The 27,822-nt window shown below is 42.2% G+C and overlaps 1 protein-coding gene across 3 annotated transcripts in view; it reads right to left on the bottom strand.

The window, feature by feature from the left end:
• Positions 1-27,822, bottom strand: part of TIAM2 (TIAM Rac1 associated GEF 2) — a 178,169-nt gene that overhangs the window by 125,454 nt on the left and 24,893 nt on the right. For 2 of the 3 annotated variants that reach the window (XM_066615857.1, XM_066615885.1), the window contains exon 2: positions 16,913-17,038. The gene's annotated coding sequence lies outside the window, so the exon portion shown is untranslated. Of the gene's footprint in view, positions 1-4,696; positions 4,780-16,912; positions 17,039-27,822 lie in introns of those variants that run through there. The other variant, XM_066615875.1, reaches the window with a different exon arrangement.

The following is a 27,822-nucleotide window of genomic DNA, read 5'->3' as shown; positions in this document are numbered from 1 at the left end:
AAGAGTTAAGCAAGAGTTAAGCAGACACACACAACAAATGTGCAAACACATGCAAACAAATGAGTCAGGACTCAAATCTATTCAAGTCATGACTCTTTATCAAGTCACTGGCCCAAGTCGCGAGTCAGGTCCAAGTCAGTGACATCCATGATTCGAGTTAACACAAATCACAAAAAACACGTGTTTTTGCAGAACAAAATTGAGTCTTTATGAGTCAAGTTCCCACCCTTGCTCTTCACTCTTAAGAAACCTATAGCATTAGAAAATATCTGGGTCACCAGTTGTGTTAACCATTATAACTATCCAACATATGTAACAGGAGTTGGTTGTGGGGAGTGGTTCTGACACCACGCAATTTATTCCTCCAGCCCAGAATTGGAGTTAATAGGAGTGAGCAACACGTATGGAACAAAGCAACTAAATATATGGCTGGGAGATTCAATTCAGGTGTGAACTGAAGATGTGTCATCAGGGTACTAAAAAGCACACAGGATGGTGGTATTTTATGGAAGTCACTTTTCCTTCAGTTTTCAAAGAGGAAAATTAACTCCTTTTTCTGTTTAGTTTGCCGCTCAAGAGTTTCCTTTTGGAGTGCTTTCCTAATTTTCTAGGAATGCAGCACTTGTGGAATGCTAACAGCACTACTGGCAGCAGAAGAGGAAACCCACACCTACAGGAACACAGATCATTAATCAGTTCATAAAGCTGTTGTCAAGCAGGGAACGTAATTCACAATCAGAACAAGTTCAAATACAGAAGTAGATGCTTTCCATGCACTTCTGTAGAGCTGGCAAGAATGATGAACAAGGAGGATTACTGTTCTTTAAGCCATATACTTTCACTTCTCTCATTTTGATTTTTTTTTTTCCTGTTTCTGGAAGCCTAACTATTTACCTTCATCTCTGAAAGTTTTAACATCACAGTTTCAATTCCTAGAACTTTTGTTATATTGGATTCCTTTTAGACACAGCATATGACAAATCGACATTACTTGTGTGTGTGTGTGGGGGGGGGGGGGAGTGTAAGGACCTAAGACAGACATTGCCCCTGTTACCATAACAAGTTTTTTCAAATTCTCTCTCTCCCTGCAAGTACACCAACTGGCATTAAATAAACAAATCATTTCAAAATAATGCAGTAGGAACTGTTTTCATCTATAGCAGCAAACGGTGCTGTGACACCTTAAACACTAACGTATTTGGCATGAGCTTTCACGTACAAAAGCCTTTTTCATGAGATGTACTTTCAAATTGAAAGCTATTGCAGAAAAGCCAAAAAAGGAGAATGGTCATCTCCCCCCCCCCCCATCAGTGGATCCGGTATCCATAGATCTGGTTCTTTACGGCCCACATGACCCCTGTGCCCATTAACATCCTTTAAATGTTTACTACTGGGAAATGTTTCTTCTTTTTACAGGACGCTATAAGCATGCAGGCTTATAGCACAACATGCAGGCAGGTTGCGCAGCCTGAATGCTTGAACAGACTCAATCAACATTAACATGAAGCAGTTTTAACTTCCTACTAACCTTTGATCGAGACCAGTGGCTCCCAAACATTTTAGCACAAGGACCCACCTTTTAAAAAGGCAATTGGGATCCACCTAGCTTTATGACACTAAATAATAGCCGCTCAAGCCAGTTTTTATCCTTTTAATTATGGTGGGGAGGAATCACATTTTGGAGCTTTGGTTGAACTCCATGTCCATTAGATCAGGACCATTCTGTTGGCTTTGCGTTCTCTTTTGCCTGGTCTTTGATAAGAACTGAAGCACGTTTGCCTACTCATGGGTAAACACGCATGTGCGGCTCAGTTTCACTTTCAATACATTTTTCCTTGTCAGCTTAAAGGGGGAGAATTCCTTTTTAAGTGCTTTTTGGGGCCTTCATTCCTCTCAGTCTGTCCTTAGAAACAGATTGAGGCACATTCGCTCACTCTTGACTAAACATGCATGTATGGCTCAGTTTCACTTTCCATAGGCTCAATACACTTTATCAGCTATCAGCTTGTCATTTTCAGTTTCATGATCCATCAACAATCAGGTCGCACCCACTGGTGAGTCCCAACCCACAGTTTGGGAAATGCTGATCTAGACTCTTCAAGTATTCAGGCTGCCTGCACATCGCGCTATAAGCGTGCATGCTCACTGGCAAGAAACAAGGACAATCAGATTCCACACTGTTGCATGATGCAGAGCACAGATTCCCTATAGCACCAGTGTACATTTCATCCCATCTAAAAGGTAGCCAACTGGGAGCCTGATTCACAGAGCTTTGAAAAAGGACCCTCCAATTTTCACTCAGCCCAAGATTCATTCCAGATTCCAGTACTGGAATGAAACAAATAAAAGATCCAAGTCTACCTTCAAGTTACTTTTAAGTGAAAGTCTAGGCTCACTGTTTTACAAAGCAACCTCTGGCAAAATGACCAACAATGTTTATTCTGCATTCATTCATAGAAATCTTCCACCAAACATGAGAGTATGGAACAAGGGCAATCACTTCTCTCTCTTCCTTATCTTGGGCAAGAGATTTTACATTGCCCTTCTGCCAATGTAAATCCAGTTCCTAGGCACTGGCCTAATTACACCCTCTTTTACAGCAGGGCACAGTGTATTGAAAATGCAGTTTGTCCTTTGGTGAAAGTTCATGCCATGGAAACAAGGCAAGGAGAAAAAGTGGAGGAACAGAACATGCCCTATCTTAGAAACAAGTGCCTGAGCAGCAGACCAAATCAGGAGTTCTCCCCAGAGCAACCTGCCAAATACCTTACCACTCCACACCTGAGGATATACTAGCCTTTGTACCTCCCACTCCCAGGACTGGAATGGGGGAAGAGTAGTAGGAGCAACAGTGCTGGGTGGGTGCAGGGAGGAGATGAGACAGCTTTGGAAGAGAAAGGGTTTAAATTCCCTTACACCTCTGTAAGCCTTCCATTCTGCAATGGGTCTCCTTAGACCTGTTTCTGCAATGGGTCTCCTTAGCTCTTTAGCTGGTGTGAGCACAAGGAGAGAAGGGGGGCAAAGAAGCTGATCACGAAAGGGATGGGATCTAGCACGCACCTTCACCTCCGGATCCACCCCCTCCCACAGCATCCCTGTACCCTGTTCCTTCCTGCCCAGTTTCATCCGCTCCCTGCCCCCATTCCACTCTCCCACCTCCTCCACCATCTTACCTTCCTCGACAGGTGGCCGAAGCTTTGTCTTTCCTGCTGTTGTCCTGGCAATGTGCTATTCAGCACCCTGCCAGAAGGCGCTTTAGAGCTGCTTTTTAACAGCAAGCGCTGGTGGAATGCACATTCCACCGGTGCTCAAAGCCCATAGCATTGGGCTAGAGTCAGGTGTGCTTTCTAAACAGCTGAATAGTAGTTCTATTTCAGAGCCAACCAAATTGTGTGTGACTGTTGGATTAAGAACACTCACATTTTCCACTTCCTCTATGGATCAAAGACAAGTGCCACATTCATCAGTTGCTCTAGCAGTACAAATGTCACACATGTACCTTGTGTACACTGGGTCCTTATTTCAGTCAGTTGTGTAAGGACAGATAATCATCACATAAGGCAGAAAAGCAAAACTTTAATCCAGGCGTGCTCAAGACGTCGATCGGGATCGACCGGTCGATCGCAAAGCAAAATCCGGTCAATTGCGCGCCGAGCCTCCCGTCCGCCATGTTGAAAGGGGCGGGAAAGAGCCCCGGAGCTTCCCGATTGGGTGGCGGGCCAATCGGGAAGCTCTGGGGCTCTTTCCCGCCCCTTTCAACATGGTGGGCCAATTGGGAAGCTCCGGGGCTCTTTCCCGCCCCTTTCAATCAATGAAAGGGGCGGGAAAGAGCCCCGGAGCTTCCCGATTGGCCCGCCATCGCATCCGGTGCCGAAGAGCCGCGGCGGAGATGAGCAGGAGCTGCCCCGGCTGTGGCGCATCCCCCGAGGGTGGCCCCACACCTGGTGTCCCCCCACTTCCCATCACCCCCCCAAGTTGCTCTCCTGGAGGGCTCCCCAACCCCTCCCCCTGGCCCCACACCTGGTGTCCCCCCACTTCCCATCACCCCTCCAAGTTGCCCCCCTGGAGGGCTCCCCAACCCTTCTCCGTGGCCCCACACATGGAGTCACCCCACTTCCCGTCACCCCCAAGATGCCCCCCGGAGGGCTCACCAACCCCTCCCTGTGGCCGCACACATGGAGTCACCCCACTTCTCATCACCCCCAAGTTGCCCCCCTGGAGGGTAGATCTCCGGGCCTTGCTAGGTTTCAAAGTAGCTCTCGAGCCAAAAAAGTGTGAGCACCCCTGCTTTAATCTATACTGCTGCAAATTTGCCTTAAAAGGCACTTCACTTCATTACCAGTAATCTATCAAAATTTTAAACATTTTGCTTCTACACACACACACACACACACACACACACCACTTTCATTTTTCTTCATCCATAACAACCTTTAATATCAACCAGCAGTGTTTTCCTGACTGCTTTTTGTGCAACAGCTTTGGACAGCAAAGGCACGTAGAGCAAAACTATCAGTAGCTGCCCAACAATTCTGGAGTACCTTTGGCCTACAAGATGATAGCCTAGTGGCTACATAGCCACTGAACAGCTTATCTAAGAAGAGCCTATATGTGGCTCAAACCAGGGAGGGATGTCAGAGGAACAGGATGTTTATCACCTTGCAAAGTACCACCAGAAAGCAAGATGTTACACTACCTGCGACGTTCAAATGTAGTTCTTGGGTTACAAGTTCATCATCTCCACCTTAGAGCTTCAGCAAAGTCCAGCTCTTCACAACCTTCCAGAAGTGCTGTAAAAGTTGAAACCCAGCCTCAATGAGCACCTGTCAGCACTAAGTTAGCATGGGAGAGTTGATATACAATTGTAATTTGGGTGCTCAGTTTGTATAGTTTTGTTTTTTCTTCTGTAACGAACAACCACTACACACACTGGAGAGGGAAGGGAAAGAGAAACTGAACCAGATACACATCACTGTCTTAAAACATGCACACCACAAAAAAGATGTATATTGCATCAGGCAGTTTTATAAGGATCCAAACTGAAAAGCACAGAACACTGTGTAATCAAAAGGCTTCTAAAAATTGGTGACTACCAGCACTGGGTTCCCAAAGCGAAGCAAAATCACCTATAACAAGACAGAATGACACACCACACACTCCCCAAAAGTAAGTGAAACGTATCCAAGGGGAAATCATTGCCTTCTAGAAAGTGTCTACTAATATATCTCACTGAACAATCACAATAAAAACAAATGCAAAGGCTCCTGAAAGCAGCTACCAATTTGAGCTGGAGTCTGTGAAACTCAGGGGAAATAGCCAAAAGTACATCTTCTGACTTAGGAAATCACTAGCAGGAAGGGGGGAGGAAGCATGCTGAGCGTTATCTGAACATCCGCTTGAGAGAGATACACGCGCCAGAGTCCACCCAAGTAGTTGTGTGTCCTTTTTCTGCAAGAACAAGTTCAGTTTGAGTTCATTATATTGATCTATTAAGATTTACAAGAGAAACATTAAAAGACACAAAGTGGGGAAAGAAATGAATTTTTTTAAAGGTGAATTTCTAGCCTTTCATAAAAATGATCGGAGGTAGAAAGGGGTTGAAAAACTGCTGAAAATCTGATTTGATTTCCTGCTATTTTCGGTGTCAGTGAGGGGTCCGAGAACCAGTGGCATAGCTAATGATTGTGTAGCCCAGTGCAAGATCAAAATGATGCCCCGGAAGTGATGTCACAACCACATGTGAAGTCATTCCCAGGCTTTAAAAAAATGACAATTGGGAGGAAAACCTGCCCCCTCTTCCCTGAAGCTCGCCACTCACCTGCTCTATTGACTCCCCCAGTCAGCGTCATAGCTAAGGCATCTATCTGCTACATGCGTCAAATAAGATTTTGTGGCGCTCCCCTGACACTTAGCTACACCACAGCAGAGATTCCCCACTGATACCAAGGCCCCACCTGTATGTGGATTTGAGGTATATACCTTTTGGCTACTTTGGGGGTCTGAAAATCCTCTCTCAATATACCATTTATAGAGATGGAAGAAAATGATTTTTTTGCGGAATTCCAGAAGTGCAGAAAGCAATGTTATGTTTTCATTCAAAGTATACATTATATTTATAATAGCTTTAAAAGTATACTACATAGGTAATATAGTGTCAGCAGATGCGGCCACAGGCAACCCCCCATTAAATAATAAAATGGTTTTGTTTTTTCCACAGATTGAGGGTTTGTTTTGTTTTTTTACAAAAAATTCTGCAAAATTCAGAGTTAATAAAGGGTACCTGGTCAATCTCAACAATGATATTTGTTCTACAGATATTTGTGTACTTCTCTTTAAGGAGGGATAGTATTTTTAGATGCAAATAGTTCTTGCTACTGGACCGAATCCTGTTTTTCTCCTAAACATAGTTTGTCATCCTAGACTCTATTTGTCAACAAATGTTAATACTCTGACTAAGGCAGTCACCTTAAACACATTTAGCAGGAAGTTCACCTTGTTGAACTGTGTGGGACTGACTTGCAAATGCCACATCTAAACTTGTATGCCAATTGTGCTATAATAAATGTGTGTGTCATTCTGGTTGCCTGTCTCCACTTCACACACATGAGTAAACTTTGAAACTTTCATCCAGCTGGCTCTCTTTTGGCCAATTTCCTTCATTAAGAAAAATCAACCTTCTTTCCTCTTTGCTACTAGCCTGCCACCATTTGTTGCCCCCCCTCCCCCCGCAAATGCAGAGCTAGCAAAGTAGGTATCTTTCATCAAACCCACTCTAGCTCTTCCACTCTGAAATCTGTTCTTCAAGGCTTCTTTTTTGCAGACAAGATCGGACGCCCAGCCTCCCATTCACCTCATTATGGATATTAGGACACAGGGGCAACTCAGTCTTTGTCTGATTAGCTTGTCTTAACTTAATCAGCTTGTATTGTTTTAGTCTGAAGCAAGTTAGTTTGCTGCACAGCTGGCAACCAGTCACTAGGCAGACACAAAGGGCACATGCCACCATCCTTTTCCCATACTCCAGTACGTTCATATTCTTTAGGACACTGATGACGATACACTATCCAGTTTTCCATGACCCAACTGCAGCATTTTATCACCATTCACTCTGCTTTGTACAAGAGATATGATTACCTCTGATCCAAAGGCGAACTCACGCTACTTAAAGCTTGCAACTGCTAGACAACCAGATGGGGCATCTGCCGTCCTTCAGATTTCTCAGAGCTTTTCAGGAATTATAAGGGTCTGAAGACAGAGAGAGGACTGAGATGCTACTAATGATTTTTACAGCGAACAAGGAGAAGCAGTTTTCTGTTTGCATTCAGGCATTTGCTCAGGGTTGTGTCACCTTACAAAAACAAACAGGCAGGGTGACAAATATAAAAATGCGGTTTACCAAAAGTCAAACAAAAAACCCAGACACCCTTTCCTCAAGTGTAAACAGTACAGTACTCCTATGGAGCAATAAGCTGTACATATGGCACATTTTTTACTCCCATTCAGTATGTGTGACCTGTAGGTGAATTCTCATCAGTACAATGAAACAGGGTGGTTAGAAAAGGCCAAAACTGATAACTTCTGTTTCAATATCATGTAATAGGAGAGCCAGTGCCTGAGCATAATTTCTCTAAGCTTGGTACAAACATGCTGTCCCACCCAAACACTCTGCCTCTCTTTCAGTGCAATCTTATGCATGTCTACTCAGAGGCAAGCTCTGGTGCATTCAACAGGGATTACTCCCAGGAAAGTTTGTATAGGATTGCAGCCTCAGAAAATCAGACGACTGATCTATGTCCTACAGCTTCCTTAGGTCCCTTAGCTTTGTATGTTTTTGACTACCTAATTAATATTTATATTCAGACTTGGCACCATGGCATACATATGTATACAGAAGCTCCCCCACTTATGAACATGCTAGGTACCAGGGGTCTGTTTATAAGTACAGTATTGCCTCTCTTTCTGGCAATCAGTGTTGTCAGTTTCACTTGGGATGCTATGAGTTTCACTGAGGACACACTGGGAATTCTCCTGAGTGTTGAAGTCTTTGCCAGTTACTTCCGGTGGTACTTCCAATAGGTGGTCCATGTGAAGTGGTACAGCGGAGACCAAACGCTGAGAACCGCTGTCCTAGAGTTTGCCATACAAGCTGTCTTTCTGGACCAAGGGCTCAACGCTTAGAAAGTTTATTGCTGTGCTTTTAACACTGTTTCTGGTCAGCTCTGGCAACTCTCAAAGATCTGGACATCCTATAGAAACACAGGAAAACAGATCTGCATAAAATTCCTAAAACAAGACTTGCAATGCAGCCCCATCTGTGTCTTCCTCGTAATGGGCTTGCATACCAGGCCAGCCCATCCATGGACCCAGGCAAAGTGTTCTTTCATTCTCCATGGCCAGGGCCCAAGTCCTGAGGAGAGCGATCGGAAAAAATTGTCAGAATTCTTCATTTGGTCTTCAATGGGAAGCTAAAGCTCTGCTGAAAAACATTTTAGAGGTGGGACAAAAAGGGATGAACTGAGCTGTGTGCATGGCAGAAATACAAGTTACAGACATAAGCCTGGATTACTGACTCAAAATGGCAGTACCACAAGAAACACTTAGCTTAGAGTTCCTACAAGTTCCAATATGGATCTGCTCTCAGTCCAAACTTTGAAGTCCCATTTCTCAACTCATATTGCTCTAACTCCATATCTTTGGGAGTTAAAACTAATGTGGAGTTTAACATGAATGATAAATAGAATACTACATAAATTTATTCACAAGGAACTATCAGAATGTCATAGTTATGGCTTGTCACCAACCTAAATTTTTTGTTAGTAGCATTTGTTTTTAAATTATCCTATTCAGTATGTGTTGACTTGGTTTATAAATTCATAATCGTAGTTTCTTTTTGACAATTGAGTGCTGTATTGGTGAGAATGTTCTTTCTACTAAATAAGCAACACAGAAGCTTTTATAAATGTTAAGCTAAAGCAGCTATATTTTCCTCAAAATCAATGCAGACTCTTTTCCTGTCCTTGTTTCTATTTAAAAGTAGGGTTTTAAAGACAAATATTGTGTGCATGTGTTGATTAAAATTTCTATTTGGTTCATGTTTGTTTTTATTACAAGGATACACACTACCATTCCCGGTTTAAAAACTAGCACAAGGTGACTCATGTCCATGTTTTATATGAATAATTTTTTTCTTGTAATAATTCTAACTTACACTTTCCCCTTCCCCCTAGGGAGGTGGTCAGGGCAAATGGCATATTCTTTAGGTTTGGCTGTAGGTTTGCATGTCTCTTTTCATTACTCTGGGCTTCTCTAAAACTCCCAGCTATTGCCATTCAAAAAAGTTAAATAAAAACAACAATATACAAAATATTTCCTGTTGCAAGCTTCTGATGGATTTTTTTTTAGATTTAAAGTACACTGATGTCAATCAAAATTTGACAGCCAACTGTGCAAATCAAAAAAACTGGCAAGGAAAGAAGACATAATCTTGTGATGCAAGTACAATTATGACAAACAAAATAAATTGAATTTGTTAGAGGCAATGGGTGAAGACCATATTTTTAACTGCAATTCTCAGTGGAATAAATGAGTAAAATAAGCATATTACCCATCAGATTTTCAGTGGCCTGATTGTTGCCAGACCCAAGTAGTCACAGCAAAGTCATGGTTTGGCAAAACATGAGCACCTTACAGTCTAACCTACTTCCCTCCTCTCTTGTTGGACTCAGTTCTCTCCTCACTTTCCTTTCTTGCCCATACTTTACTGTGACACATGAAGTGGGTAAACTATGACTACAGATCCTAGTTTTAGTCTGTAGTAATCATTTTGCCTGATTTGTATGTCATGGCAAACTTCGGTTTGAGCAAGCCAGGAAAGGAAGGAGGGAATGCATGAGCCTTCCGGATGCTCTCAACTGCCAAACCATGGCTTGGCCATGGTGTCTGGTCAAATCACTGTATGGCTACACAAGAAAGAAAGGTTACCATGATAGAGCAGACTGAGAAAGGCTATCATGATAGAGCAGAGCAGAGAGACAAGAGTCGGGTATAAATCCCGACTCAGCCATGAAGTTCACTGGGTCATCTTGGGCAAGTCACACTCTATCCAGTAACTTCACAAGGTTGTTGAAAGGATAAAAGGAGAATATATAAGCCAGCCTGGACTCATTAAAAGGGGGCAACACCAACGTGATAGGAATGCCTATGTGAAATTTCTTTGGACACAAATAGAGTTTTACAGGATATAAAAGTTTATCACCAATACAATGAAAATGTGTGTCATAAGTATGGCACTGCAAAACAGAAGATACAAATGCTCAGCCATGGGAATTTTTGCAGAACTACCTACAAGGTGCAGCCACCATTAGGTAAACTCCCACTTTTAAGAGACATGCAATCTTCCAGAGATAGCAGAGTGAGGCTGTGTTAAAAGTCATTTCTGCCCAACATTGGATATATGCAACAGGGACCAAATGTATATACCTGTGGGCCGGGCAAAAATGGGTTAATAACTCTTTATTGTCCTAGAAGCAATACATTTCTACATCAATAAAAATACAGGGTTATCATAACTCATATATAGTATGAAAGTTGAGCTGAGAGGAAAAGGAAAAGTTAGAAAACCAAAGAAGGACATATATCTAAAATCACCGCCTCACAACTGCTTCAGTCTCTCATCCAATTTGTGTCTGTTCCCAATAACAACAAACTAAGAAGTGAGCAAAAAAATGGAATACAATGATTCTGTCCTAGACATTTCCTTACAATTTTTTTAGCAACATCCTGTTTCCTTTTCAATGCAGTTATGAATGCATTTGCTAGCTGTACCAGATCTAGGTTCATATTTAGAAAAGTCACTTATCTATTTTGAGGCCCCAACTTTAAAAACCTGCTCTTCTCAGATATTTATATCCTAATCTTCCCCTGAGAAGGTCAGGACAGCATTCTGGTCCCACCCTAAGGGTTCTCACGACAACCCTGCGTAGTGGGCTAGAATGAGAAAGAGTGACTGGCTCAAAGTCATTCAGTGTTCTTCATGGCTGAGGGAGGACTTGAAGCCAGATTTTCCAAGTTATGATCTATAAACTAACCCAGTCATTTTCAACCACTATGCCATGGGACATTGGTGTGCTGTGAATGGTCTGCAAGTATACCATGGGAATTTGGGGGAGGGTCATTTATTAGTAGGGCCAATGGGGAATGTGAGTCCCCCACCAACAGCATGGTGTGCCTTGTCAATTGTCAAAAAACCAACAGTGTGCCTTAACCATTTTAGTACCTTGTCAGTGTGCTGTGAGATTAAAAAAAAAAAAGATTGAAAATCACTGGGCTAACCACTACATTACAATGGCATTTATCTTCAGAAAAATTGGCATACCATAGGTCACCAATATCTGCATTTAGTTTGACAGGTGTTATCAGTGTGTTATCAAGGGGAGGTAAATTATGCTGTGTGCACACAGTAATACACAAAGTGCACTCTGCAATTCCAGCTTTGGTCACAAAGTGAAAATAAGAGTTTAGCAACAGCATCTCAGTTGTGAAGATTAGTAGTGACTATAAAGGAGCCTGTGAACTACAGAAATAACATGGGCAAAAGATAAAAGACTTATTAACCTGGTCCTTTGTCCAACTTTAACAGCGCAGCCACCGTATGCCTAAATCTAGCAAAAGGTCTTTTTCATCTTTTTTAAGTAGCAGTGTGATAGACAGGAGAAAACAACAAAATCTTGTTTCAAACAGTCTGCAGTCAAATTAAAGCAATTCACTCCTTTAAAAATGAAAAATGAAACAGCAAGGCATGAGGTTTAAAAAATCCTGGGATGCTGGACAGAGTGTAAATACAAAATTGACAGAATCTAATATTTCTCTGGCAATTACTGAACAAATGAAACAGGCACGCAAAGTGACAAGAAGAGCACACAAGGAAACTTGCCCCACTCCCCTCCTCAGCACGATAGCCCCTGCAATTCCCCAGATCCACTTCCAAGAGGCAGCAGATCCCCTGGAACAAAATGGTGTGTGTGTGGCAGGGGATGGAAGGGATATCAAGAAAAAAAAATCACACCACATGACCTTTCACAAAAGGGCTAGAAAAGCATAGGATCCAATCCACTGGTGGTGGTGGTATGTGTGCGAGTCATTTGCTTTTTTCTTGAGAGTTTTCAGTCTGACTAATGCTCATTCATAAACATCACATCTGCAGACTCTTGTTGTCTCTAGATTCTGATTCTTAAATTCTAGGCAATAAAATCTGTATCTAACATTTTAAAACGCATATAAATTTCCAACAGTTCCTATGGCTTTGTGACACAAACTAAGACTGATGGAAGTACCGGCCACATAGACATTGCTCAGCAGATGCAGATAATGAGAGATAAAACAACTACAACATTGCAGGATAGTCTTCCAGGATGATCTACGTCAGGTAACTAAGGATGCAGCCAGAAATTATGCTTGAAAGAACAAGGTAAAGAACTACCAAAAGGTCAATGGATGTAGCATTCTGAACCATGAAAGGACCCTTCACTACTCACAATATTGATGCGATGACAAAAAAGGTCACTGCTAAATATTGTGAGTTCACCAAGGAGCCCTTTGTAAAAGCAGGAACAGATGAATGCCAACCACGAACTGCTTTAAACACACATACCCCCAGCCCATGGAGAGGCAGGATCCTATATTCTTTTGTCACCTTTCCTAGATTTCTGAGCAATTGCTGGAGCCTAATTTACCACATTTACCATTTACCACATGGCTGGATGCTATGGACAACCTCCCTTTTATATGGAGAGTCACAGGGATCTGCATTCACTTCTTGCAGTGACATCATCAAGCAGGACAATTTTTAACAATCCTAGGTTGCAATCCTACCCACACTTACCCAGGAGTAAGTCCCATTTATTATCATTGTTAAAAGAATATACATAGTAGCTTGTTAAGTGTACAGGTCTGTAACATTTACCCAAATACAGTCACATACCATGGGAGCATCAAGTCTAATATATTAAAAATAAAACATTGATATGAATGGGGACCCACTGGAAATTGGCTCACGACCCACCTAGTGGGTCCCGACCCACAATTTGAGTAACTGTTTTAAAAGAAAAACTAAGGTTTAAAAAATGCCCACATTTATAATCAGTATTCATCTAGTTCTGCCTCAAGTCACAAGTACACAAAAGCCCAAGGGGTTACTTTAATTCATGCCAAGCATGGTTGATATATCTGCTCCTTATTGTTCACATTTGGATCCCACCCTTCCTCCACTAAGCTCAAGAACCATGAGCTCAGCCACTCTGCAAGTAACAGAACTCTACCTCCTTTCACAGCCACCAATCAGCAATATAGTTTCTCACGAGTTCAGTGAAATGTGTGATAGAATCATTCTTTTTTAACCAGTAGATACACAAAATTAGTTATGCGGTCCAATCCATCATGTTACAACAGCATTGAACAATTATGTAATTAAATCTAGAGCTGATGATTTATAGCACTTGGAGTTCCTTTTCGTTTGCCACTGGCTTCAAGGAAAAAATGTAGCTTAAAAACTAGCTTCTACGACACACACTACAGTTTGTAAGAGAACTGCAATAGACAGTTCCATAGACATGTACTAGTAAATGTCAGGATCTTTCCCACCACCTATGTAAACAATGTGTTTAGTTTCTCCTAAAGCCCAGTGCCAAGTGACAGATATAACTGTAATTTTCATCTTCAGTACATTGAAATTAGTAAAAATTAGCTATTTTCATTTCAGAGGCCTATTGAGAGTTGTCCAGTGGATCATAGAATCATAGAGTTGGAAGGTACCTAATAGGTCATCTAGTCCAACCCCCTGCATTATACAGGAAATAGCCTTAGGCAGGATCAATGGTTGTGTCAGGACCATGGAACGTCTGTCCACCTGAAGACACAATGAAACCCAAAACTCAGCTTTTCCCAGCAACATATTAAGAACATTTTGTATGGGCTGGTTCTTAATGGAAACAATATAGTTTATGAATTAAGTACCTTGTGGTATGTCAAAGCTAACAAAATTATCCCACTTTAAAAAGTATCACAATAAACGTATTAGTCTAGTGCCACAAGATGCAATATCTTTTTTTTTTTTTTGAAACAGTCTTCTACAGCTACAGTATTTCCCTGATCCTTTTCCTTCACTTCCCTCAGTTCCACTCCTCTTCCCAGTTCTGCCCGCTACCATAAAACCCCCTAGTTTCTAGCCCCAATCCCCTGGACAAGTGTCCCAATTTCCCTTTCTGTTTCCTCTCCTTGCCTGTGCCATTACATGCCCCCCCCTTGCCTTGTAAGGACTTCCTCTTTCTCCTCTCTTTTACATAGAAACCACTTACCTTTAGGGTCTTGTGCTAATGATTGAATAGATACTGCACTGCATTTTATTACTTGATTACCCCTTCCCTGTTACTGCATTGTTATTCCCTCTATAGCTAGATTTTTAAGCCTGCCTTCTCCTGTCTTGTACATCATTCCACTAAGTTGTGCCATCAGCCGCATCCGGTCCGCACGCCCATAATACAGTGCTTCCCAAACTCCTACAAGGGAGTTGGAAGCACTGCAAGTTGTTGCAGGGAAGGGGGATGGTAGCAATGCAGTCCTCAGGACTGTGCTGCTGTTGAGGATGGGAGGGGAGTTTTTACTTACCTGCAGCCAGTGCTGCAGTCCTGAGAGGTCCAGGGTGTCTGTGGAGCTCTCTACAGGGCTCTCCAAGTTTCTAAGTCTGAAAAAGAGAAAAAAGGGCACTTCTGGTTTCATCGCAAAAACCAGAAGTGCTCTTTTTTTTCTTTTTTTCAGACTTATAGAGGCTTGGAGAGTCCTGCAGTGGGCTCCCCAGACCCCCTGGGCCTCCCAGGACTGCCATCCCCAGCAGCATAACAATCCTGGGATCAAGTTGCTACCTTCCCCCCTGTCCCTTAAAGGGGTAGGGACAAGTGCTTACCTGGCTGGTGGGTCGTGACCCACCCATTTGGGAACTACTGACATAAAACATTTCCCCTGTATTCGTGTGTTACATATGTATTAAAACCACACCCATTAACAACTGCCCTATGTAACTTGTGTATTTATTTTGTATTTTATCCCCATGTGCACACTGCCATGGAGGGCAAAGACTGGGATAAAAACGTTATAGGAAAAAATAGACAGGAATTAATAAACAGATATGTCATATCCTTGGTTCATCTGCGTTATTACATTGTTACCCACCCTACATTCTTGGAATGCACAATTAATTTAGAAAGCGAAACAAAACAAGATGGGGGGATAAATAACAGATCCTTCAATCACCAAACAGCAATAGTGTTAAAATTAATGTAGTTAATAGTTTGCCATATGGAGAACTACATTATAGATAACATGAAAGAAATTATTCTGGATAAGGCTGGGGGGAGGGGTGTTTGTACCTTAAAAAAGGTATGAGTATCAACACCACTGCTTCAGAATACAACGTAATAGCACAATTAATGGTTTAAACTGGTTGTAGAACTACTAACACATACTGTCTAATTCTGTGTGTTGTAGATTCTGTGCAGCAGTGATCACACAGAAGTGTAATTTAAGAAAAAATCAAATGCCTTCAAATGCTTCGTTGGCCAATTACTTTCTGTAAAGTGTGAACAGATGGTAGTTGCAAGCTTTATTCAGCATCTTGGAATGCTTTTAATTAGTTTCATGTTCAAGTTTGCCTGCTGGCACAACATGCCTGGAACCCAAATAAAAACCAAACCACCACCAAACTTGGGGATATCATTAGCCCAGTACAAACTGTATTTCTTAAAATTGTTTTAAGAAACAATTTTAATAAAAAGAATCACAAAAACTTTGTGCTAGTTAACTTAGAGAATACATAGCATCTGCTTTCAGACATTTGAAATTATGCTGTAAAATGCCCATCATTTGTTATCATTTCTGAATCCAAATCACCTAACAAACCATGGTTTGTGTGGGGCTTCCAAACCACAGTATAGAGCTGGTTTGCAAGCCACAGTTTGCAGTAAGTTCACAAAACACTCAAACTACAGTTATGGCTGTTGCTCTGCCTCAAGGGACTGCTGTATTACATAGACAGAAGTGAATTTATGCTGAGAAGCTAAAAAGACAAAAGCAGAGACCATTACACTAAACCATTGTTTGCCTATTGGGTGCCTGGAAGCTCAAAACACAGTGCAAATTCTCAATTATGGCCAACACAAACAATGGTTTAACTGGATATCTGAACTGAACCTGTGCTTTGAACTGCACTACATTTGTTATTTTGATCATTAACTAGTCATGTGGGCTCCAGTTCACAGCCTCTTACTGTGAGACCTATCAGGTGTGCAAGGAAAGAGAATACTGGAGAAAAATTCAGCATTATAGCTGCGCAGTGAAATGCAGTTGAGATGCTCTTGCACTATGGCATAACACCACTGCATGAGCCAACATATATTGGATTTCTAGTCTTCCTCACTTTGGGCAACATCAGCAAGATTTAGGCCTATCTATTTTTATATAAGAGTTGTGTTAAGGAAGAGCCATTTAGTTATTTGATTTTTCTCTGTAAACCGCTTTGTGAACTATGAGTTGAAAAGCGGTATATAAATACTGTTAATAATAGACATCATGCTGCAGTTTCGTCTCCCAGTGTCCAAGTGATTTGTTGCTTCTGACAGCACAATCCCTTCCTGAACCAGCTCAGAGTGTTGCAAATGTGCCACAAAGCATGTTTGCGACAACCTGTGAGCCAGCAGTGGCAGCACAAAGGCCTGTGCCGGCCTTGCCAACGCTGCATCCAGGAGCAGTGACCTAACCTAGTTACGACAGCAACAGATTTTGTTTAAGTAAAGTTTGGATCAAGACTTCAGTGAATACAGGTTCCTACAATCTCTCTGCAAATGTAAAAGGCAAAAAACCCAACCTTGGCAATTCTGGTACGTGGCTTTTTTCCTTCCTTCCACCGCCTCTTGAATCAGCAGCTTAGATGCATGTTAGCTTTCTCTGCACATTGCACTGTCTCTGCTGCTCCACCAGATGAGGTGCTCTTCTGAAAGATAACAAGATTTGAACATGGGAAAATTTAGAAACAGAAGTCACTTGCCAGGACCTGCTGGTGTTCAGCTTTCCAAATCAGCAAACTATAGCCTGGTTCATAAAGCAGTAAACCAGCATTGCTTCAGATACGCCTGCTTCCCAGAGCAGGGAATGCATTAAAAGGTTATTATGCTAGCAAAAACGATCAACCAACTAATCCCCCAAGGGCAGCTTTCCTGCCAGTTATCTGGAAAGAAATCAATCCCAGAAACACATCCCAAAGTATCTGGTAGGGGGTGGGGAGGCCAATACTAGACGTCACCATTGGCAGAAGCTTCCATTGTAAGAAGCTTCTTACACTTCTTCCTAAGTGTAAGAAACTTTGTACACTTAGTACAAAGCAGCAGCAGTGTAAAGTGGGGTGTCAAACATAGGGTCCGCAGGCCAGATGCAGCCTCTGGAAGCTCTTTATTCAGCCCTTGGCCTCTCCTAGCACCACCATCAGCTGTTCTCAGCTACTGAGCTGGGTTGAGGTGTCAGTGCTGAAAGGGCAGCCTGCATGATAATTGGACTCTCCCATATTGTGAAAATATGATTAAGATTTACTTATTTTCTCTTCTGTAATTTGCAGCGAATGAGTTCCTAAGTGAAGAAAAAGTGCCTATTTCTGGTCACAACTTGCTTAGTGACATCATTTCCTGCTTTATGACATCACTTCCAGCCCACAGCAGGCATCATGAATGCTATTTGGCCTGCTGTATGAAATGAGTTTGACACCCCTAATATAAAGGGAAGCTGATTCTTCACCAGCAAGGTGGTAGTGTGCTCCTTTCCAAAAGGAACTACACCTTCCCAGGAGAGAAATCTCAAGCAGACTAACTGGTCAACTACAGGAAAGTCCTTGAATTACATGTTTGTAATTAGACAAAAGTGGTCAGAGCAAGAATAAAATTTTTAAAGAGGATGTTCTTCACTTTAACCCTGTCTAAAAACTGAAGCTGAAGACCATGTCTTAGCCCACAAAGTAAATATAATTATTCAGACAAGTATCCTTCTTGTGCAGTGCAACACTTAAGAAAAGTTGTGGAAGGGAAGAGCAGCTTTCACAAATGGTGGCATCAGCATCCTCAACTGCGTACTTTACTGAAGCAGCTGGTCCAGCTTCCAGGAGGATTCTTAACCAAAGTTTTTCCTGCATAAGCAGTTATTTGGCAGGTAGAACATCTGCACTGACCCTTCCACAGAGTTCCCAAGCAGCCCCCTTTCAAAGTAGGTCACAGCAGGGCCAACCTCTTGTATCTTTGGCAGTAGCCCTGCATCATATGCTCCCAGTCCATAAGGTGCAGTCTGGGGAAAATGCAGCAGAATGCATGTGACTTTTTAGCTGTTGCTCCTGTTTTGTTTCTAACTTTTGACAGAAATTCTGTTACAACCAGAAGGTAAGTATAAATGGTTAAGAAATTAATCTTGCTCTTTAGAACAACAGCAACAGCAACAACAGATCAGGAGGCCAGAGCAAGCTGTGCTATTTCACAATAGCCAGGTCCAACAGAGAAATAGCTGAGTCAATAGCCACCCATATATATATTTCAGGTCCATTCAGGTCCACAGAATTTTCATGAAGCAGAGAATAGGTAAGGAAAAAAAACTGGGGAGGGGACAAAGATCAGCAGAAGATGACCTGCTTAGCACGCAGAGGGACCCAGGTCTAATGCCCAATTTTGCCATGCAAGTCTAGGGGAAACTGCCATTTGAAACTGTAGAGCCACTACCGGACAGTGCAGAAAATGCCATGCTGGGAACATCAAAAAGCCCACAGCTCAGATCCTTACTATTCCAGCACTGTCCCTGTTTCTATGAGGGGTGACAGAAGCATAAGAAACAGCCTTGTGTTGGGCTCCTCTCATATATCAAATGCCTGTTGTAACCCAGGAAGGAAAAACACAGCAATGTCTCATGCACTGTGAAGGTATCGGGATACCCTGCCTCACAGAATGCCAGAAACTGTAGTTCAGATACAGCTAGATCATTGAAGCCATTCCACCCTATATGAATGCTTTTTGCTTCCTTCAGGCTGCTTCAGCTGGATGCTCCAGCAAGAGAAGACATGAATTGACCCGTTCCGCCAAGGAGGCCAAACCTGAAGACCTTTCCAGGATGTTGCAGTGGCACAGCAGGAAGGAAGGAATACAGGTTGGGTGTGCACACCCACGTACACTTTCGGAGTACTGGAGTTCTCAACAATACAATCTCCGGTCAACTTCCAGCCAACATAAAGCTCCAGAGGTTTTACTTCCATTGCCTACATCTGAAAGTTCTTCTTCCAGACAACAACTGGTCCCCCAGCTCCATCATTTTGTTTGCAGTCAACTAAACGTCAGACATCACCATCCTGCTTCATTAGTCAAAAAATAAACTTTTAAGATAGCTAAATGGAGTTTTTCATTCTGGCCCACGTTAGTTGTCCAGTTGGCAAAACATCTGATGTTGTTGGTTGCACCTCACATGGAATGAAAGCCAACATGTCTGCTTTTCAACAGTTTCATACCAGAATTTAGTGCAGTTGCAGAATATATCTTTATATTTGCAAAAGTTTCACACTGAAAGAGAAATGGATTCATTTTAAAATTAAAATTTCCCAGTCTATGAAAGAGTGTCACTTGAAAGATGGGATCCTGCAAAATCTTGAGGTTTTAAAGGAAACACCTTGTTTTTCCTGTCAATGAGTCCTGGTGCTGGAAGACAGAGCAGTGGCACCTGACCTTCGCCAGCAAAGAGAGAAGACTGTCGATACAAGCGATTACTGGAAGAATTGATGGATGAAGCAAATATGTTTGAGCGTTCGCTCTTTCCAATTTATAACACTGCCTGGTGGAAGAAAGCATGTATTCCAACATTACTAGGATTCTAAATAGCTTCATTTGGTGCAAACACCAAAATTCTTGCTGTAGCTCTCTCATCAAGATAACTCCAAAACAAGACAGCGTCAAGAGGATGGCTGTCACCATGTCTGCTTTTCCTACACTGGTGTTCTAAAGATCATAAAAATCAACTTGAGAAACTTTCCTGTTTCAGTTAAACAATACAAGTGGGACCCAAAAAGCATCTACCTTTGGAAGGTGCAGGGCAGAGGGAGAAACCAACTCCCACATGAGAGTGCAACAGGGCAGGTAGGAAGGATTGAGAGGTGCCAAAGGATTGCAATGGTAATCCCCACTGTCTCCCTATTCATGCTCACCAGATGGTTCCAACATGCATATAAGCAGCCTCTATGCATAATGGGCACAATGCAAAATGCAGAGTTCTAACTGCAAATGTGTAGGAACCATATAGGCTGTCTAATGAACATACACAGGTCAAGGGGCAGCGCTTACCACCACTTTCCACTTCCCTTCACCTGTGTCCACTATACATGCAATAGCCATATGACTACACCTCAGGGGAGAAGCATGTTCCTTGCACGCAAACAGTCCCAGGCTCAATCTCTTGCATATCCAGTGAGGGCTAAGAAAAACCCCTGCCTGATGAGGACACTGTCCAGCAGGATAGACAATACTGAGCTAGATGGACCATAGTTGTGCTTGGGGTGTGGGGGGGGGGGCACTGCTATCTCCTAACCAAAGGGAAGATTTTAGAATATTAATAATGAAATATCTTAATTTCTTGGAACTGTAAATTTGAAGTTGGACATGAATGGAGTTTAGAGGCAAGTGAAATTTATTGACATACACACCACTGGATGCCAAGACTTAGGAAATCAGACTCTAAACTGGATCATCCAGAATAATCTGGTCTATTTGCAGGACTACAGCTAAAGCCAATTAATAGTGCTGGACTGCCATTACATTAAAACATCTCTTCATGGAAAAAGAGTCTAAAAATACACTATGAAAGCTGACAATGGAAAATTCAAGTTTTATTTTTAATGTAAATTTCAGTGCTTGGGATCCAGAAGGATTCAGCAGCAAATTATCTAAGAATTCAAAACGCCATCTCGGTCACAACAGTAGAAAGCAGGAGTGAAACCATGTATGGGTACCACCTAAGGTAATTGAGGGAGCCCTGGATCTCTGCCTCTTTGCAGCAAAACCAGCAACACAATGTGACAAACAGCAGGAGGAGGCTTGGTTCAGGGGGCAGAGCTCCAAAGCATGCTTTTCTGTGCTCAAAAAAAGCCATCCCATCTACCCTGAGCCTCTTACTGGAGTTTTTCTTGTCGCATCCGGCCTCCCAACTTGGAAGTACCAGGGAATGATATTTGGTGGACCATGTGAAGAGTTACAGTAGAGGACAAACGTCGAGAAATGCTGATGTAGACTAATACCATGCTGGAAAACACACCCAAAAGGAAGCATGAGTAATGAGATTTGAGAGATTATTTGTTCCCAGCTATTAAAACTGTTTGTGTTTCTTTTACACATTCTTCCCCAAAAGCAAAACAACTCTCTATTTCTTAGTGGAAGCTGATCAAAAATAGTCAAGATTTCAACCATTACTTACAGCATTATACAAAACAGGACATGACAGCCTTACAAATTCTTGCCTTCACATGCAACCAGAACAGAAACCAATTTTCTGTTAAAACTGCTGAAGGGCTATGAGTGAGGAATATAGCAAGATTTATTTGTAAAATTCAAATTAATAGATGCTGCACAACACCAAGAATACATACGTAAACCTCAGGTTAAAATTTGCTAGAGGAAAAATACCATTATGTTCTTATGCACTCCTGTAACTGAATGAAAATGTCAATATCCTTTGGAAAGCAGGCCCATTGCCTTTGTGGCTACTTGTTCCTGCATTACTAGTTTGCTTCAAGCAGGGGCTTGGACTAGACGACCTTGAAGGTCTCTTCTGACTCTGAAACACATTCAGGCACCCACAGACATAAGAGATTGTTCATTTTGTCATTCCCAAACCATGTCCTTAATGAGCAAGGGAAAGTCTCTTTAAAAGCAAGAATCCTGGACGTAACTACAATAGTCACTTTCAACATGACGTTCAGAAAAGGAAAGACCCTACAAATCATGGAAAAATGTTAGTGACTCAGGCTTGCTGTTAACTGCTCAGGACACTTCTTCATGTGTGAATCTGCTGCTGCTGCTCTCCACCAAATGGGTTGGTGTCCTGCAGCAAGGAGAGTGTCACATGCACAATCAGTGGAACAGAGAGGTGCAGGAAGGAGAGGACGCCCATGACTCTCCAAGTCTCCCTTCCAACTTTGCTCTTTTGAATTTGCCCTTCAGACTACCAGACAGCTACACAGCAGCCATCTCAGTCGGTCATAGCTCTGCTATGAATTGCTCTCTTCAACACCAACATGAACACTCTTTGGTTAACTATTTCTACACCAACTACAAGCAGGTGATGAAACACTCTGAAGCACCTGGTCTTGGGGCATTCTAAGGAAAATGGGGCTATCAGAAGTACACATCATTTGTGTTCTTATGCTTTGTAACATTCACATCAGAACTTGAACAACCTGCTCTGTACCTGGAGCACATGGATCATGTACCACATTGAGATGCACAACCTCCAAGGACTAGGCGAGGTCTTTTGGAAAGCACAAGCTCTTGGGGCTCATGCTTCTTTGAGACGTGCTCACATTGGCTTTTAGTGCGAGTGTTCTGAACTAGCAGTCTTGCATCTATATCAAGTGCTGGGTGTGAATTCTTTGGGTGTGAAGTCTTTGCAAAGACTACACATGCGTACAAATGTTTACGTGATCAGAAGAGACCATTTGTAAAATAATTTAATAAATCAAAAAATGCACTTTGTGACAAAGAGGGTGCTACAAGACTATTTTTCCTGCTACTGACTAGCATGGTGACTACAGTGACATATCTAAAGACCACGGAATCTGGGGCACTGACACCATGATGTCAGGTGATGCAAAGACGTCACATGACATCACTTTCGTGTTCTGGAAAAGATGGTGATGGATGGGCCTTACATGTACCCCCTTCCAGTCTGGCACATGGGGCTTCCAGCTCCCAACACTTCCCGTGTGGTATGCCACTGGGCGAGTGCCTTCTGGATGCAGTTAATATACTACTTGCTCACACAATTAAAACTAAGATCAAAACTAATACAAAATAGGGGCAAATTAATCATGCAGGAGTTAATAGTGACCAGGTTTATGGGCTGGATTCTCAAATAATAGCAAGACATTTTTATTCATTTTCAGGAGGGAAAATGGAAGACCTTCACACCTTCTTAAAGCCACAGTAATGGTGTCCACCACAACAGAGTGAACTGAAAATTAATACATCATGGATTTATTCACTGCACTGTCCAGTTTCATGAAGCAAAATGCTGACCTTTCCTTGTGCAAACATGACAACCAGGATCCTAGTGATGGCAACTTTTCAACCTTTGCCTCCAGCTATCCAATAAGCCAAGCACCACCAAATCACTTTGTGCATCCGTTTCCAGCCTTAACCTAGCAATCATTTTTCTGTTTTTGACAGATACAGACATTTTGGGTTTTGCAAACACAGCCTGGAAAGTCGTGCTCGTGTGTACCTTTTTCCTCACCCCTCCCTCCTGTCAAAGGAGATGCAAGCTTCTGTACATGCTGTGCAATGATGGGACATCTGCATGACAAAGATAAGTACAAAAAGACAACTGCCCAAGGCCTGCTTCACGTGCAGACAGTAACTGTGCAAGAGGCAGCTTGCTGGTGTTTGCTGCTTGAGGTACTTTTTGCTGTGGGTTATTGCTCAGATCATTTTCAGGTCCAGAGAACGTTAGAGAGAAGGTGGGAGCCAAAAACATGCCTGAACTCCACCCAAATGCAGGGTGCTTGGGTAATGAGCCTGAACCTAATCACTTTATCCTGGGATGGCCAGATGTTACTAATACAGATGTACTACTCATTATCCGTTTCAACAGTTTCACAGTCCACTCTGAAAGATGGAACTCCACATGCACACAAAAAATAACAAAAAAAAGAGACCAAAAAGAGAATTTCTTCCAAAAATAATGGGTTTGCTTTGATTTTTTCTTCCCAGGTTCCATGCCAGAACTTTCTGGGATACATTATTTCCCTAACTAGATTTTATTCAATACTTCATAACACCACAACTTGGCAACGAGTGTCTCAAATATGGAATAAAATGAATCAAGGGCCACCTCTCTCACAATCCATTGATCCATTGATTAGATACAATCCATTGATTAGATACAAAAAAGATGCACTTTGCATTTTAAAATACTGAAATCAACCATACTATGCAGACCACTGCAGACCTTTCAGTGCTAGAAAAGAAGCCCTATTAAATTAAATACATCATGCTACTAGCATTACAGCATTACAGTAGTGCTAATGTAAACATTTAGCACCTGGACCCACTTTTTAGAAGTGGACCCACTGGAAGCGATGTCATGACTGCAAGTGACATCATCAAGCAGGAAAATTTTTAACAATCCTACCCACACTTACCCAGGAGTAAGTTCCATTTACTATCATTGTTAATAGCATGTACATAGTACCAGTTAAAAGTAAGATGTGTAACATTTCCCCAAATGCAGTCACATCCCATGGTAGTATCAAGTTTCATAAAAATAAAACATTTAAATGAATGGGGACGCATCTGAAATTGGCTCATGACCCACCTAGTGGGTCCTGACCCACAGTTCGAGAAATACTGTTAAAGAATTTGAAGCAGCGGGTAGTAAGGATTGCAGCCCAGAATTGTTAAAAATTTTAGAGTTGCTGCCAGGCAGAGAAGACAGTATTATATTGGGTTACATATAGCAGTAACTAATAATTAGATGTTCAGTTTCTAAATTCCTAAAATGTAAGTGCAATCCTATGTTGCTTGCATTCAGTGTAAGTTTTTCTAAAAAACCAATTTTCTTCACAGGCCATGGCAACCTTCAACACACTTCTGGAGGTTTGCTTAGTTCTCTTCTACTCTCAAAGTCCAACTGAAATTAAAATGAGAAAGAACACATTTCAAGCCCAGGTTTTTTACCTTCAGGATATCCTCGTTTCAGAGTTCGGAGCACCACAAATGCAAGAAACCCAGTGTTTAAAACATTTGCATGCTAGATTCTCCAATTATAGGGTCTGCATGCCAGCAGAAACATTAGTCACTTGCTTAGTAACAAACCAAAATGAAATCCTTTTAAGTCTGGTTTTCATACAATATCATTTACTTTATAACTAGATTTTCAAAACTTTCTATCTTTACAGCAACGTATGCTACAATATTTAATTTACCACCATTCCTATATATAGACTTCTCAGTCTACTAAAATAGAAAAGCACAAGCCCATGGGTGGAAACTGAAGCATAAATATGGGCACTTTTAAAACCTTGTAGAAGTGGTATGGTAAGAGAGCTTCAGTTCATCTGAGACACGGACTAGCAAGAAAGGAAAACATGCAAGCTTCTTAACCCTGCACCAAATCAATACATGGATACCTCAACATAAAAGTTACATTTTTAAGTTCCAAATGCAGAACTTTAAAGTACTATGGTAAGCAGCTTAACACTAGGAGCTCAGTCCTATCCAACGTTCCAGCACTAATGCAGCCATGCCAACAGACTGTGTGCTGCATCCTGTGGTAGTAGGAGGCAGTCATGGAGGTCTCCTCAAGGTAAGGGAATGTTTCTTGGGGTCCAAAGTGGCTCCATCGGTGCAGGATAGGATTGGGCCCTTGGCTTGATTCTGCAAACTGTAACATGATGTGGTATGTCAAATATTTTTCAGTACCTTTCAAGTGTTGGGCATGGTGTGAAAATAAGCATCTTTAAAACACGCACAGTTTTGTAAAACACACACACCCCTTGTATATTTGGATATCTGCATTTCTCATTAGTTGAACTTGCCATTTTATTTCAGAAAAATCTAAAAGGCCATTTCCTTATAGCTGGAAAGATGGGTTTCATGACAAAATACAACCAATGTCTTTATTATGCGTGGACAGGAGTTCACTCCCAGGGATGCGTCACTCCCAGGGAGCTCACTCCCAGGACGGGGCTCACTCCCAGGGATGCGTGGACAGGAGCTCACTCCCAGGGATGCGTCACTCCCAGGGAGCTCACTCCCAGGACGGAGCTCACTCCCAGGGATGCATGGACTGGAGAGAAGCCTGTGATCGACTCATTTTGCCTCGCGATCGACCGGTGGATCGCAATCGACGTACTGAGCACCCCTGGTCTACACTGACTGGCGGTGCCTCTCCCGGGTTTCAGACAGTGGGCTTTCCAAGCCCTGCCTAGAGGCATCAGGGATTGAACCTGGAACCTTCTGCATGCAAAGCATATGTTTTCACTGAGCAACAGTCCTTCCCCCAAAAATAGAACAGGGTAGCACACAGCCTGCCTGGCCACCATCCTCTCCAACCTGTCCCTCTGACTCTCTTCTGAACGGATGAGAGAAGACTGCAGCGGTGGCAGCCTCCTCCTCCCTCCAGCACTGCATGGAGGAAGGAAACTGTATGCCATGCTCTTGGTAAATAAAGGGACAGGAGCATACATGCTCACTTGTTCACCCAGCCACCATGGCATTTGGGTTGCTACAGGGTTAAGCACCCTGCCTTGGACAAGGTTTGTGCTCTTGGGAGGTTATTACGATCTACTCCACTTCAGCACAAAGCCCAATTATATGTTTAACATCACGTGTCCCAACATTTTCAAGCCAAATGCTTTTAGAAGTTCACAAGTGGGACATCTGGCCAGCATACAGCAGGCATACTTCCTCAGAATGTGGAGGTTCCATTCAGAGATCAGAGTGGTTTAGAGGGGCTTCTATGAGTTGAACTGTGGTGGAGCAAGGATGAAGGGCTTTTGATGAGTGAAGAGGCTTGGTACAGTGGATGTGACTTGTAACACTTCCACCATTCTGGGAACACCAACTGCCCTTGCAAATAGGATCATTAATTTAGCTTCAGACATCTGTGGTTCTCTGCCCAAGAAAGAGGGGGGAAAATCCACTAACAAAGCACTAAAAATAAACAGAGGTATTGTCTTGTTTTACAATAATTACCCAGCATTAACAGAACCGATTTGGCTAAAAAACGAAACAGAACCGGGATGGGGGGAGGATGAGCAAACAATTATATCAGTAAAGAATAAGCAATTTCTTCTAACTTCAAGCAACATGACAACAGCTGCAAAAATTACTTCTGCCTGACAAGTTGCAGACACCTTTCCATATAAGGTGAAAAATGTACGAAAGCTGTTCAGGCTATACTGTCGAATCTTTCCAGGCCCGTTCATGACATTCAAGACGAAAGCTGTGCATGGTTTTTATCCTCATAAAGATACTTTCAAGCAGGCTACAGCTACATATTTACTGGACAAATTAAAAAAAATTATAGTGTCACTATACCACATTTTTACTATGCCAGCTATACACACACCTCACATTCAGCTTTAAGGCTGCAGCTTTAGTCCAGAACGACACTTAGCCATTACCTTGCACTTGTATCATATACAGCACTTTATCATATTCCAATAAAAACGTTTGCTATTAATGTACAAAGAGAAAATAAAAATTCATAAAGAGAGGAGGAAGGAGGTTTGTATAAATCAGAGCCCTCAGTCATCAAGTATAATATTGTGTCATGTTAAAACTGCTGCTGGCAAATCATTTGGTTCTCCTAACTCAAGACTGAAGGTGGGATGAGGGCCAAAGCAGTCATATCTGGGTAGCAAACCACAGCAGCAGAACAGAATGCTCTAGAGCAGGGGTCTCCAAACTTTTTGGCCAGAGGACCACATCAAATATCTGCAATTGTGTTGAGGGCCGTAAAAATTTTTAAATATAATATTTAAATAAATAA

This window comes from Tiliqua scincoides, chromosome 1 (assembly GCF_035046505.1).
Source record: "Tiliqua scincoides isolate rTilSci1 chromosome 1, rTilSci1.hap2, whole genome shotgun sequence".
Taxonomy (NCBI): Eukaryota; Metazoa; Chordata; class Lepidosauria; order Squamata; family Scincidae; genus Tiliqua; species Tiliqua scincoides.
This window is presented reverse-complemented; position numbering and strand designations above follow the sequence as displayed.